Below are 16,212 nucleotides of genomic sequence, written 5' to 3'. Positions count from 1 at the left end.
AAGACTGAGGCGTTAACCCTCTCAGCTGTGTGGCTCGTTTTTTTTTTTCCTCTCGTGTCCCTATGACACTCCATGTTTATGGCGCGTTCCAGGCAACCCGTAACTCGTGTTTTTCCTACCTCCTACACGTGAAAATGCTCTGGAATGGCAGTCAAAACCGTAACTTCCCACCCGGCAACTGGGAGTACATCGATCTGTACGAGTTCACGGGTGGGAAGTTACGGGTTTGACTGCCATTCCAGAGCATTTTCACGTGTAGGAGGTAGGAAAAACACGAGTTACGGGTTGCCTGGAACGCGGCATTAGTAGCCTAATGAATAGCTCCTGACATTATATTCCTTTAGAACGGCGACTTTGTTCTTGCATATCAGGCAGGTAGCATTTCCATTGAACTCCACAAAAAATACTGCAATGTCCATATTTCTTGAAACCGTCTGTGTTCCTAACGTTAGTTAACCATGAAATTTCTCCTCTCGGTGGCGAGCTGCATTCCGTTCATAGTGCATGGGGATTGATTGCACCTGTGACTGTAGGCAACATTCACCTCGCGTGCTGCGCACAATAACATAATTTCGCCCCACGTTTGAGCGACTTGAATTTCGCATTATATACCTGCCTGCTGGCGCCATTTACAATAAATTATTTTGCGGGCCGGATTACATTATATTTCTGACTTCATGTCACGGGCTGGATAGAGTGGTGTGGCAGGCCGCAAATGGCCCGCGGACCGCGAGTTTGAGACCCCTGATCTAGAGCCATCAGTACAACACAAAAATCATCCTGACCATTTAGGACCTTGCGGTCCACCGGGCCTTCTCTGATTGGATAGTGCTGGTGTGTTCCCAGAGGTCCTCATTACAACGGGAATTGTCAGTGAAAAAGAAACATCTCAGCGGCTCCAGGAGTACGCCACCTCGACCACTCGCCATGTAATTGAAAAATACTGCAATAAGGGACCCACAAAAATGTATTTTTACCGTCTTATTTGGGAGCCTGTGACATCGGCGGAGCATGACTCAACAGCTGAAGGGAGGAAATGTGTGTCAGCAAATGGGGATGCTCAGTGGTGTGGAAGGCATGCTGGGTAAATGAGTTTTCCTAATGATGCGGAGCCCCCCTCACAGAGAGTGAGGGAGACAAGAGAAAGGAGAGATGGACAAACTAGTAAGAACAGAAAGAGGAGAGTGGCGAGGAGCTGCGCCAGCGATGCCCAAGCCCTCAGTGATCAGTGCTGTAAAGAACACTTGAACTGTTATATTTTCTCCAAGGTCTTTCTCCAAGTAGCACCGCAAACAGTGGCTCAGACACCTGACAGACACGGTTAGAGTATTACTTTCATTTCTTTTTTGCACTAGGTTGTTTAGTAGCTGAGAGAATGAGTTGCCAGAGCAGCATTCTCGGCAAGCAAATCGCAGCTCAGCTGCATATTAATACAGGGAACTGAAACACTGTAGAAAGGTGTTCTTACTTCTCGGTTTGTATATCATTTGCAGGGGCTTTACTATAGTTAAAGATTCCTGTCAGATGAAGAGATCTTGACGTCGTGTTGTGCGATTGTAATTGGGATTGAACTAGTCACTCCGCTCTGTTCCCCTCCAGTTCATTTACATTAGTCTCCCCGTGCTTCGGTGTGGAAAAGCAGATTTGTAATGGTTCTCGCTGACAAAAAAAGCACCTGGTGATGGAGGGGGCTAAGGGGGCTGGCCTGAAAGTCGAAACAAACAGACCCATTGACACGCTCATGAGAAGATGCTGGGGTTGGATTAGTCCTCCTCCTCCTCGGCTGCCATCAACCATTAGACCAGGAGTACAGCCTTCTCTTCTAATGTTATCAGTCCAACAATGCTACCTCACTGTGGGAGTGTGGCTCCAAACCACCTCTGTTACATCATCATCTGTCCCCCTTAGACATATGTAGACAGTCCTGATCACTGCTGTCTGTGTCTGCTCAGAGTGGAGTGGAGCGGTGGGAGAGAAAGGGATGTGTTGGGGGTAAAGAGGGGAAGTGAGCGAGACAGAGAGAGAAAGAGGGGGGGATGGAAGGAGACAGAGAGAGAGAAAGAGAGGGGAATGGAGAGAGAGAGAGCGAAAGAGAGGGGGTGGAGGGAGACAGAGAGAAAGAGAGAGAGAGAGAGAGAGAGGTATGAATGAAAATCTTATTTGGTTTAAGTTAGATTTCAAAGAACACGCGAGTGGTCGCTTCAGCTGGTTTTCAAACAAAGACGAGTTTTATTCTGAGTTACGATTTGCAAACCGGATTCTAGAACAGGAAGTGTTTCCCAGCTCAGAATGTTATGAATGAGACAGTGGGTTTGTCTTATAGCCGTAGGGAGAGGAAGTGACGTCAATCAGGACGAACAGGACAGGGAAGTGATGTCACATACGTAGAAACAAATGTCTATGAGAACGGACTGTAAGATAGTTGTAAAATATTTAAACAATCAGGTAGGAAAACAGAAAACAACGAATTGTGGGGGTAACACATTGGTGAGAATGAAATTTCATTAATAGAGGGGGGGGGGGGGCGAGACTGAGAGAAAGAGGGATGGAGGGAGAGAGAGAAAGAGAGCGGGATGGAGGGAGACAGAGAGAGAAAGAGAGGGAGATGGAGGGAGAGAGAGAGAGAGTAAGAAAGGGGGATGGAGGGAGACAGACAAAAAGAGAGGGGGGGGGGCAGAGCAGGGGTGGAGGAGAGAGGGAGGGGGCGAGGAGAGGAAGAGAGGGGAGAAGAAAATGAGACATAGGATGGGGAGGAGTGGATAGTCAGGCATCGTGCCAGCCATAAATTATTTGAAATTTAAATGAAGGTGCAAAATAAAAATGCCTTCTGGAAACGATTGATTTCTGTCGAAGATTTGAACAACGCATGAAAGGGATCAGAGAGAGCACCTCAGCTCTCTCACATGTCGATGAGGTCTCTCTCTCACATACTACAGAGAGGAACCGTCCGTCATCAAGGACTTCACATGCAATACGTGTTCCAGACAGGGTAATCCGTGTGCTTGGGTTGAAAGAGACAGATTCTGATTCTGTAATGACTTTTATGCTGCTGTCTTGCTGTTAGTCGGTCCTCAGTATTGCCTTTGAGATATCTCCTTTGTTTAAAAACACAATCGGAATTTGATTTGGTTCTCTCAGCAGAGTGTTTTTTAAACCGTTGTTAATCAAAGTTACTTGTTTTGCATGAAGGGCATTCTAAACGCCTTTGTACGATGGCGCTCTCAAACTGGCCCTCGGAGGAGGCGGCATCCCAGGGAGGCTCTGCTATGAATGGATTACACCGAGCTCCTAGCATTATTCCTTAGATAAAGCTGTGCTCAATACAGCAACTTCTAATCTTAATTAGAATAACAGCGTCGGTGCCTGAATCAATTTGCGGTGAGATTTATGTACCCATCAGAGTTGGCTGCTCTCTTTCTGTTGCGTCCCTGTCCCACTCACCCTCAGGCCAAATCGGGGACTGTAAATCAACATGTGCTTAGGTTTATTGACAGAAAGACAGAATGACTTGGCTGTCATAACGGAATTGATGAGATGCTTGGCCGTCCACGGTTTTACATTGACGTTATTGTGGGAAATGTTTAGTGCACTCGTTGCAAGGTTAGGATGTTTTCAGTGAAGCGGTTCATGGTCCTTTGTACATTGTGGGAGCCAGGTGGGGCGCACACAAATCGGAGGGGACGGTGTTACTGCTATTCCGCACGGACGTGCATTTATTGAGGGCCAAAAACAGAAAGAAAAGGGGTTCTGAGTCCAAACAATTAGTTTTGTTAAAATATAGTTTTAACAGTATAATTGTGACTGAACATGTTTTGTTTGCTAGTAGGTGGTATTCATTCTGTTTCAAGCTCGGCGGGTTAGCCGCAAACTTCATGCCGCAACGAGAGATCCCGTCCCCCGAGCTATTTCGCCTGGCTGCCCATCGCGTTGTTGTGAACAGAATGAATACCACCTACTAGCAAACAAAACATGTTCAGTCACAATTATACTGTTAAAACTAAGATGCCTGGATAAAAAAATATGTTTTCCAACGGATATATTTGACGAAAGTAGATTAATCAGCAAGCCGCTTTTCATCGCTAACTCAGAGCGGGGAGAGCCATGAACGCAATCTGTTCGTGGACTACAAGAACGCGTCATTGATACCTTTGACTGCGCATGTCAAAGGTATCAGTGACACGTTTATTCCAAAGATGGCGCGGTTCAATAGGGCTTCACTTTAGATTTCAAATCCTGGGGGCCTGCATTCGTACTTTTTGAGCTGGAGCTGTCTGAAGCTGGTCATGCTTTCCCATGCAAACAATTAATGGAATGTTCAGAGTGTCAGTTGTGATTTGAATTTGGGTGCATGTGCAGCCTCTCGTAAAGGTACAGACACCCTTCTATGACTACTGTAGCATTATATTCCTACCTTCATATGAATGGTACAGATTAGATGTAACTCTAAACAATCTGGAGCTCAAGGCTCTCAAGACAGTGGAGATGATTGTAGACTTTAGGAAGAAACCGGCCACCCCGCGCACTCAAGCACACGCACACACACACACACACACACATCTTAATATTCTAAACAATCTGGGGATGAGTCTAGTTACACACGGCCTTCACTGTTGAGGGCAGGTGGGTAGCGCGAAGAGGGGTACACTGTCCCTGACCTGCTATGACATGAGGGGGCAGAGTTTCGCCATCACGCCACTAACCACGCCACGGACCCGTCAACTCAGCCTTTAAGTGAGCTAGAGACACACAGTCTTCACCGGTGGGTGCATGGAGATTGCCCAGAGGTCACTGCACTACCCTTGACCCACTGTGATCCGAGGGGGCGGAGTCTTGCCACCACGCTACTATCCATGCCACGGAACCCACAATTAAGCCCCTGAGTGGGCTAGAGACACACAGTCTTCGCTGGTGGGTGCATGGAGATTGCCTGGAGGTCATTGCACTGCCCGTGACCGGCTCTGACCTGAGGGGGGCGGAGTCTCACCACCACGCCACTATCCATGCCACGAGCCCCACAACTCAGCCCCTGAGTGGGCTAGAGACACACGGTCTTCACCGGTGGGGGTGGGTAGGTGGCCCGGAGAGGGGAACACTGTCCCCGACCGTCTCTGACCTGAGGGGGCGGAGTCTCGCCACCACTGTCCACGCCACCGACTGCACAATTCAGCCCCTGAGTGGGCTAGAGACACACGGTCTTCACCGGTGGGGGTGGGTAGGTGGCCCGGAGAGGGGAACACTGTCCCCGACCGTCTCTGACCTGAGGGGGCGGAGTCTCGCCACCACTGTCCACGCCACCGACTGCACAATTCAGCCCCTGAGTGGGCTAGAGACACACGATCTTCGCCGGTGGGTGCATGGAGATTGCCCAGTCTGTAGTGGTACTAGCAATAGCTGTTACATACAGCTGCAGAAGCTAGCCCACCTCACATTTTCTCCAGGAAATGTACTTTCTAGTTGTTGTTGTTGTTCATTCAAGATATCTATATTCGGAAATTCCAATCCTTTACATAAGATGTGGGGTAATGTTCAGCTGAAAAGCAGGAAACAGCAGTCTCTAGAGATTTGATTTCTGAGCCCCATCATGTGCTTAATGTGTGTTATTTTCTGTTACTTTTTTTCTAGGTAAGCGGAAGACCTCTGTGTGTGTGTGTGTGTGTGTGTGCTCGTGTGTGTGTGTGTGTGTGTTTGTGTGTGTGTGTGTGTGTGCGCGTGTGTGTGTGTGTGTGTGTGTGTGTGTGTGTGTGTGTGTGCGTCGATGGGCCAGGGCCACTTGGGTCTATGGGACTTCAGAAGACACGGCACAGTAAGACAACTCTGCCTCTACTCCCTCTACTCTGCTCTACTCTACTCTATTCTGCTCTGCTCTACTCTGCTCTACTATTCTCTATTCTGCTCTATTCTGCACTTCTCTACTCGACTCTATTCTGCTCTACTCTGCTCTACTCTACTCTATTCTGCACTACTGTGCTGTACTCTACTCTGCTGTACTCTATTCTGCTCTACTCTGCTCTACTCCACATACAGCTTTTCCGACTCTTTGATTCTCTACCCCCCACCCCTCCCCCCTTGTCCACCTCCTCCTTCTCCTCCTCCTTCTCCTCTGTCCCTTATCGATTACCTCAACAAAGCGGGAAATGGCTGTAAGATAAACAGAATGTGATCCACAAGATCAGCATGGTCTCACAAGGCTAGGTCTGTGAATGTGTAAGTCTGAGCTGTTTGGTTGGACTTTGAATCACATCAACATGATTGGTGGAAACTGGAAACCATGAATTCCATTATCATGTGTGATTGAGCGTTTAGTGTGGAGTGGGCGGGTGGTAGTGGGTGGGTGGGTGGGGGCTGATTTGGGATCCTGCCATTGTGTAATGGAAGATACAGGAACTGGAGATGGTCTTTTTGGCACAGTGAGCGACTTCTTGTATTACACTACAGTACATATGATTTTGTGTCAACATACAGCACATCTGTGATGGACTAGTACTGACTGTATGTGTACAAGTACCTTCACCACTCTGTACAGTGGCGCTAGTTACTGTATCTTCATACAGTAACTACAAGTCTCATCATCAGGTCGTCCACAGACAGGCTTCCCATCTTTGTCTTCAGTTATCCTGATCCTCCATGCACCTGGTGATCTCATCAGTGGTCTCCACTTCTGCGTCCATCTTGATTATGTCCACAAATGTTTTTGTAGGACGTCCTTGCGACTTGCGTCCGCGCCATGGAGATGGTTCCCATAACACCAGCTTGCTGGCCGGAAGCTCTTGGTGTCTGTAGCAGTGCCCAGCCAACCTCATTCTCCTTGCTGCTTTCTTCCCACTCTCCCTTGGCCTCTCTCTGTGCAGATCTTACTGTATTGCTATTGTACTGCATTGAACTGTTTTTATTATTAGGATATCTTGTATCTTGTTGTTGAGGAGTCAAAACATAATAATTTTACTCATCAATTTTACCCAAATGGCTACTTGTATATTGGATGTAGGCCTAGCAATGAAAGAATCCTGATGAAAGTGGCCGCTGATATGAGAAAATTAATATATATATACTAAGTAGGATTCAATATTCATTTTCTCATATCAGCACCCACTTTCATCAAATGAAAAGTAAATTGTCAAATATAAGCCTGGGATGAGTCCCTTGTCTGCTCTGCTCTCCAGTCACTCACTCCGCACCTGCAACAGAGTAGGTCTCAGCCTCAGTAGAGAGCAACAGTGTCATATTTTATATGAAGAGTAAGGAGAGGGAGAAATGGCTCTAGTTTACAGATTGCCTCATTAATGTTATCAGGTCCCCTATTAGCCTTGGGTTTAAAGCTGAATGCCAAATAGGCACATTTGCTTTTGGAAATCCTCCTCCACCAACTCGAGCAGCGCATACAACTCAAGACTTTTACTTACACTAGTGAACGTTCTTTGCAAACTATTTTAAACTTTTTTCAGCATAACGGTTGTTTTCGCACCAAACGTTTGAAAACATAAGCAAACAGTCTGAAAGGTAGACTAGACTAGTTTGGTGAACTAGACACTGGACTGAGGTAAATGTGAATTGTATAATATGGTTGAATCAATGAATACCTGAGCTTTTTCACTTCATCTGGATCGGTAGGTGGATCGACGACCTCAGGCCGATATTCGATCCGTGAACCATGTCTGGATCGGACCCCGATCCCGATACCGGATCGGATCGGTCACATCTCTGATTACAGTTAAATTAAAGTTACCAATTACACAAGAAAAAATTACAATCCATACAATATAAGCTGTTTTTATATAAGCTATACAATATAAGCTATATTTTTCCATTACTGGAAAAATCTCCTGCTTTTAAGATTGCCGTGCTGTAGGTCATGTTGAGCTGGGGGCCAGCTGTCCCCGTCCGGGCATGATCTTACTGCTCGTTCCCAGCCCAGGCTTCAGACCCCCCGGCTGGTTCTCTCCTGCTAAGTGGAGCTCCTCTGGTGGGACCAGCCCTGCTGTCATCGGGGTGTTAATCAAGATGGCTCCAGGTCTTTGACACCCCCACCTCTCGAATGTCACTCCTGGGGGGATGGAGCATTGGAGCTGCTGTAAGGATGTAGGACTGTAGCTTGTGTTGGGATGTAGGACTGTGCTTGTGTTAGGATGTAGGACTGTAGCTTGTGTTGGGATGTAGGACTGTAGCTTGTGTTGGGATGTAGGACTGTGCTTGTGTTGGGATGTAGGACTGTAGCTTGTGTTGGGATGTAGGACTGTAGCTTGTGTTGGGATGTAGGACTGTAGCTTGTGTTGGGATGTAGGACTGTAGCTTGTGTTGGGATGTAGGACTGTGCTTGTGTTGGGATGTAGGACTGTGCTTGTGTTGGGATGTAGGACTATGCTTGTATTAGGATGTAGGACTGTGCTTGTGTTGGGATGTAGAACTGTGCTTGTGTTAGGATGTAGTACTGTAGCTTGTGTTGGGATGTAGGACTGTGCTTGTGTTAGGATGTAGGAATGTAGCTTGTTTTGGGATGTAGGACTGTAGCTTGTGTTGGGATGTAGGACTGTAGCTTGTGTTGGGATGTAGGACTGTAGCTTGTGTTGGGATGTAGGACTGTAGCTTGTGTTGGGATGTAGGACTGTAGCTTGTGTTAGGATGTAGGACTGTGCTTGTGTTGGGATGTAGGACTATGCTTGTATTAGGATGCAGGACTGTGCTTGTGTTGGGATGTAGAACTGTGCTTGTGTTAGGATGTAGTACTGTAGCTTGTGTTGGGATGTAGGACTGTGCTTGTGTTAGGATGTAGGACTGTAGCTTGTTTTGGGATGTAGGACTGTAGCTTGTGTTGGGATGTAGGACTGTGCTTGTGTTGGAATGTGGGACTGTGCTTGTGTTAGGATGTAGGACTGTAGCTTGTGTTGGGATGTAGGACTGTAGCTTGTGTTGGGATGTAGGACTGTAGCTTGTGTTGGGATGTAGGACTGTGCTTGTGTTGGAATGTGGGACTGTGCTTGTGTTAGGATGTAGGACTGTAGCTTGTGTTGGGATGTAGGACTGTAGCTCTTGTTAGGATGCAGGACTGTAGCTCTTGTTAGGATGCAGGACTGTAGCTCTTGTTAGGATGCAGGACTGTAGTTCTTGTTAGGATGTAGAACTGTAGCTCTTGTTAGGTTGTAGGATGGTCTGTCTTGTTAGGATGCAGGACTGTCATTCTTGTTAGTCAGTAGGACTGTAGTTCTTGTTAGGCAGTAGGACTGTAGTTCTCATTAAGAGGTAGGACTGTAGTTCTTGTTAAGAGGTAGGACTGTAGTTCTTGTTAAGGGGTAGGACTGTAGTTCTTGTTAAGATGGAGGATGTGGGCTAAGGGTTTGACGACTGACCTCAAGGGGACACATGCCCAGTAGAGATGCACGGATGGAGCACCCGAATCCGCATGCACTCATCAATCATCCACCCGCCACCCACCTGATGTAATTATCTTCTAAAATTTAGAGATGACACACCCCCACCCAACCTGCCAAACATGAGGTTATTGTATTTACATTTAAATTATGTCCAACCGTTCGTGCTCATTCACTCTTCATAGTGGCACATTTTCTTGACTTAAACAATTTAAAGATTATAGGCTATTTTCGAATGTGGTCACATTTCTAATGTAAAAATTAGTCTGGCTTAATATTGTTTGCTCTGTTGCAATAATAAAGTCTTTGAAGTAAGTCAAGTCCTCTTGTGCCCTGTTTTACAGAGTTTGCGGTCCCCTCCCGTTTTCATACGGGTAGGCTTTATCCCTTTTTGCTGAATTGTTTGCTCTGTGGTAGGCCTATAGGATCAGTAGACATACACGGCGCTGCAGCCGTTGCAAATGGCAAACTTCTTCTGGTTTCTTCATTGGAGTTGTTAACAATCACACTGAAGCGCTCCCAAACTGAACTTTTCCCTTCCTTTTTTTAAGTTTTAAGTTCTCCTGATTTTAATTTCTCTCTCACTTTTTTGGCATCCATGGCAAAGAGGTTTATGGCGCTTGTTTGATTCAGGACCCCTCACGTGGGGCGTTGCCTACGTCTGTCTGACATCTACAGTAGGCTAGTTGGTCATGTTGTGCCTTTTTTTTGTTGTTGAAAATTGCTATATAAATAAAGATTTATTATATACGAATATAACTGACAAATCCACCCGCAATCCACCCGAAATTAATCACAATGTTGATTTTTATTGGCCCACCCACCCGCGGATGTCGCAGATATATCCGCAATATCTGCATCTTTAATGCCCAGACGGTGTATATTCTTTATTTATCTGTTGTTTATGCAGCTGAGTCCCCAATGGAGATGGAAATCTCTCTTTTGGAAAGGGGGGGGGGGGGGGACTCGGGTAGCACCGTCACTGGCTCCGGCGTGACAGGTCAAAGGGGAGAGAGCTCTCCTGCATGCAAGCCACGCGTTTTGCCCACTTCTGTGTTCGTATGGCTAAATTCAGCATTCTGTTGAAGTTATGTTGCAAAGTCCAGTCATTACCCCGTAGGGATGGAATGCAGTTTGGTTAAAAGAGATGGTGTGTGGTGTGTGTTTTTCACTCGCTTACTTTGATCTGAGCGGAGGCAGAACCCGTCTCCCTGACCCGCTCACATCAAACTGCACCGCCTCTCCCTGGCGTCCCTGGACATGCAGAAAGCAAACCGCTGGACCGTGGCCGACTATGAAATATAATAGAATACGGCTCATGTCTTATTCATGAGCTTAATCGCTGCATTTATCCGCTCTGCTCAAAGTTAGTTAGCCATAGTGTGGGGGGAACGGTGGTGAACGTTGACTGTAAACAGCCTCAGTAGTGAATATGTCTCCCGGCATGTTGAGGGAGGAAGGCTAGTGGCTAGAGGGAGTCCCTGCTGATTTCTGGGAGAGGTCACGTATTCATGTTTGATGTTGTTTCCCCACACCTGTATGGCAGAGGGTGTGCGTGTGTGTGTGTGTGTGAGCTGCTGTCTCATCATCTTGAGGGACTGTTAGCCTCACAGGTGCCCATCAATCTGAGACTGGCTGACTGACTGGAGGGATGTAGCTACTAATCACTTGCTGCCTGGCCTGACTCTCTGTCTCTCTCTCTCTCTCTCTCTCTCTCGCTCGTTCCCGCTCTCTCTCTCTCACTTTCCCTCACTCTCTCTATCGCTCTCCCTTTCATTGTCTCTCTTTCTCCCGTTCTCTCTCTTTCTCCCTTGCTCTCTCTCTCTCTCTCTCTCTCTCTCTCTCTCTCTCTCTCTCTCTCCTCTCTGGCGGGGGTTGAGGCAGCTGGAGCTCACTTCCTGAATCCATCTGCTGTGGGTTCCCCAGCCCCAGCCCATCCCTCACCACCTGTGAGAGTGAGAGGGAGCCTGGCCCCGCCTTCCTGGTTCTCCTATGGTGTGAGCACACAGCTTCCATCTGCACTGTCCAGCCCTAGTTAGCTCAGTCCCTACTATAGTCCCAGCCCCAGCCCCAGCCCCAGCCTCAGCCCCAGCCCCAGCCCCAGCCTCAAATCCCAAACCTTGCCTCAGCTCAGCCATGTCACTGGGGCATTGGCAGACGGAGCCCCCTCTCCTGGCCCTCCTTAGACTCGCAGGCTCGTCCACTCAGCCTCCATCTGCCTTCCTCCTCCCCCTGCCAGGATCGCCGCCCACGACACGTCCAGTATCTGTCTCTGTGGGCCCTCCTCCCCGAGCCCCGAGGCCCTTCACAGTAATCCCATACAGGACGATGGGGGAGCACATTCCTGTAGTCCCAGCCCGGCCATGTGAGCGGAATCAGAGCACATCTCCCTGTCACCCCATTATCATCCACGGAGGAGCCGTCCAGATGGACTGCCTGTAGAGCAGACACTACCCACAGCCTCAGGAGGGGCCTCGACCCCGGCCCCAGCCCCAGCCCCAGCCCCAGCCCCAGCCCCAGCCCCAGCCCCAGCCCCAGTGCATAATGCGGCAGTACTAGCAAAGCATTAAACATGTTGTCAGACTATTGTGTGATCTGCAATTGAACGTTATTTGCAGCAACAAAGTCGTGGTGGTGAGAGTAGATGTAAAGCCCACGGTTTACTCGCTATTAAACAATGTCGTACGCGCAGACAAGCGGCTACGGCGCGACTCATTTCTGAGGACCTGCTCAGCCAGCCAAAGAAACGCAGCAGATGTGCGGTAGCCATCTTTAGTACGCATACACGTAGGTAAAAACCAGTATACCTTAAAATGTGTGACCGCGCTCAGTGGGCCCGAATCTAACAAGGACACACTGTCCCTAACTCCCTCCAAGACCAAGGCATTTTAGGTCATTTAGCAGACGCTTTTATCTGAGGCCACTTACAATTATGAGCTAGCGTTGGGGCGGCGTGCTTTGTTCAAGGGCATAATGGTCGGCTGTGATTGATGGGAAACCACTTAGACGCCGGCCATGTCTCGGACCAGCGACCTTTGGGTTGACGGAAGGATGCTATTACCTGGGGGGGCGGGGGGGGGGGGGGGTGCTACTACCACTGGGCTACCTACCGCCTAGGACGGGCTAGTGCTCTGCAGGCCAGCCACTCCGCTGTAAGTCCCTTACATATAAGATCAAGTGCTCCGTCAATAGCTATTAGTATTCTAAAAGGGTTTCAAGGGGGGATCAATTTTTTACTTTTGTCCAAAGACGCCGCGTGCTCTGTGTTCTGCGCGTCCCTGCGCTGGCGAGGGCTGCTGCTTCCCCCGGCCGGTCAGGTGATCCAGCGCTCTCACACCACCACGTGCTCCCTGCCATGGGGACCGGCGGAGCTCCAGCGCTCGTTCTCATTAAACATTCAACAGGGAAGACCACACACCAGCGTGCTCCAATCAAACGCAGGGTTCAGGTGTGGTTCGTGGGTGAACCCGGCCCAATTTAAATGCGTATAACTGCGGGATGCCCCCCGGGAAATAAATTATTGCTGTATTGTTATGATCGTGAATTAAAAATTAAAAAAAAAGCTCTACAAATGACTATGTTCATTAGTGTTGAACCAAGCTGGAGCTGTTTCACTATCCCAGTCTTCACTGTCAGCATTGGAGAATCGCCTGAAGCATTAAAACATCCTTTAAGGCAAGTTCTGTTCCAGAGAAGTTTAAAATGGGCCTCTGGGGGGTTTAGTGCCGGTTCTTCAGCCGGTAGGCAGGCAGGGCCTCCCCAGGATAACCTCAGGCTGAGTTATTTAGATGACTCATTATTGTCCATAACCCACCCAAATCCCCCCGATTAGCCCACACACATACACAGAAAAAAAATGGTGTGCTGCTGAAAATCCACTCGGATAGATACATGGTCCTTGCATTATTAAGAAGCGTGCTGAATAATTCACCAGCGAGTCCAGGTGCTGCTCTGCTCTGACTGCCTTGTTGATCATTGATGCTGCATGAGCACTGAACCCTGGACCGCTGGCCGGGCCTCATGAATAGTCATAAGGGGTGGGGCCGGCGTCCTTGCCGGGTATGAATATTCATGAGGGGAATCATCGAGCCGCATCAGATGAAACAATAACATGTTTTTAAAATGGGAAACAAATGAAGAGACTAGCAGGTGCTTGCATTGTTTGCATTTTTTTTGCAACAAAATGTGGAAGCTTAACTTTTATCATTTTGATCATTGTGTTGTGCTTTTCAACTTGAAAGCACTGAAAAATGAAAACTCATTAGCCAGATGATCATTTAAAATTCATCACCATTATGTGTATGTAGCCTATATATGGCCAAATTCTATTTATTTATTTTATATTCTATTTCATGTATCGATTTTTTCTCCTATTTCTATTTCATACTATCATATAATGTTACATGATGATGTGTTGTTCAGCATCATTTTTCATCCATTGTTTTATTTAGCATTATTGAGCTACTTTATGTGTGATGGATGTTAAATGAATTAGTGTAGAACTGTTTTAGTAGCATACACACACACACACACACATTTACACACGCACATCCGCACACACACACATGCACACACACACACTCGCACTTACGCCCGTACACACACACACTCACACACACACATGCCATGCACGCACGCACGCACACAGACACACACACACACACACACACATGCCTCTCCACTGCTCTGTAACGTTAATCTTTGAGTTACATCCACACAGCCTCTACACAACCTCTACATAGCCTCTATACATCCTCTAAACAACCTCTTCACAGCCTCTACACAACCTCTACACAGCCTCTACACAACCTCTACACAGAATCCACACCAGGGTTTCCGTTAGAGAAAATTGGTACCGGTCAATGTGTCCGGAAAGATTAGACTTTTCCGGACAAACTGAAGCAATTCCGGTCATTAGGCCTATATTATAATATAATATGCCTGTTATAGGTGTTTCTTCGCAGTGATTGGCCATTGTGTAGCTTATATATGCCATTTATTGTCTTATTTCACATCCGTATGATTAAATGTGTGATAGGCTGTCATGATTCCATGCGCTAGGCCTATATGTAGGCTAATTGCACAGTCACAAAAATAGTCACCTTTGAATTGCGACTGTAGGCTAGAACATGAATGTTTATTTCAATTGCATGAATCGGATTTGAGGATGTAGGCTAATTGGTTTGGGATTCGCGACAGTAGCCTAATATGTGTTTACTAATTTCTCTTTACAGTTTTACCCTTTTTATCAATAAAACAGCGTCATTATAACCACGGACAGTAGGCTATGAGGATGAGGAGGACATAACTGTTGAGAAACAACTGATAGGCGGGCTGTGCTAAATAAAGAAATGCCACAATGCATGTCTAGATATATAACATTTTTATTTAAAAGTGCAAGAGGTTAGGCAACATGTAGGCTTCTCGTAACATTTAATTTTAAGGCCTACGGCTGCGCTGATTGGAATTCATAGGCTAGGCCTATAGTCTAATTTCAGCCTTTTATCAGATAGGCTAAAATAGAACAAAACTCAAATAAATATAGCCTACTTAAATAAAGTGTAAGAACTTACAACGTGCATATAGGCTTATTTCCATTCGATATTAATAGGCCTTTCCATTTTCGCCTCAAGCTCCGTACCTCGATCAGGCTATGGTCTCGCTTGCTATGGTGGCCCGCTACCCTATAGGCAGGTTTATCTTACGGCTGTTTTTTCATCACATAGGCCTACTAGCCAATAGCCTACACATTAACGGAACAAAATGAATTGGCCTATTCGTTTTTTTATATTCAAAAGGAATCATAATATATGGAAATTTAATTTTAGCCTATTGTAGGCCTAATACAATTAGGGGGAATTATTTTGTCCGGACATTATGACCGGAGAGATTTTTCCGGACAAAAACCGGTAATTACCGGCTCACGGAAACCCTGATCCACACATAATCCACACAGCCTCTACACAGCCTCTACAGCCTCTACACAACCTCTACAGCCTCTACTCAACCTCTACACAGCCTCTACTCAACCTCTACACAGCCTCTACACAACCTCTACACAGAATCCACACAGCCTCTACACAACCTCTACACAACCTCCACACAGCCTCTACACAACCTCTACACAGCCTCTACACAGCCTCTACACAACCTCCACACAGCCTCTACATAACCTCTACACAGCCTCTACACAGCCTCTACACAACCTCTACACAACCTCCACACAGCCTCTACACAACCTCTACACAGCCTCTACTCAACCTTTACACAGCATCCACACAGCCTCTACACAACCTCCACACAGTCTCTTTATAGCCTCTACACAGCCTCTACACAACCTCTACACAGCCTCCATAATAGCCTCTATGCAGCCTCTGCACAGCCTCTACACAGCGGCTGCCTCCCTCGTTCAGAGAGCAGCTCTCTCCCCCCTCAGCGGAGGAGGAGGAGGAGGTGGACGTCCTAATGTCGGCTGCCTGGACCCCGCAGCTTCGCTGGGCCTCTGAGAGACAGGGACGGAGGGAGCCAATGACACAGAAAGAGAGGCTGAGGTAGGGAACGAAGGACAGAGGAGGAGAGGGGAGCAGAATTGGGAGGAATGGGGACTGGGGATACGGTGTGTGTGTGTGTGGGGGGGGGGCATGTTTAGTGAGTCTAAAACCTTTTAATATTCCAGCTAGATTAAACTTTGTCACTATCTCCTCTGCAGCACTCAGGCTAGGGAGACGTGCGCTTGCTTTAGTCGTGGGGTTTATTTTGGGAATATCATTTAGTTCAGTAACAGAGGGGGACTGTGGGACTCTGCTGGCGCGGCAGTAGTAGCCAGCAGCAGCTTGCTCGCTTTCATCGC

Source organism: Borostomias antarcticus (genome assembly GCF_949987555.1).
Source record: "Borostomias antarcticus genome assembly, chromosome: 1".
NCBI classification, from domain to species: Eukaryota; Metazoa; Chordata; class Actinopteri; order Stomiiformes; family Stomiidae; genus Borostomias; species Borostomias antarcticus.
This window is presented reverse-complemented; position numbering follows the sequence as displayed.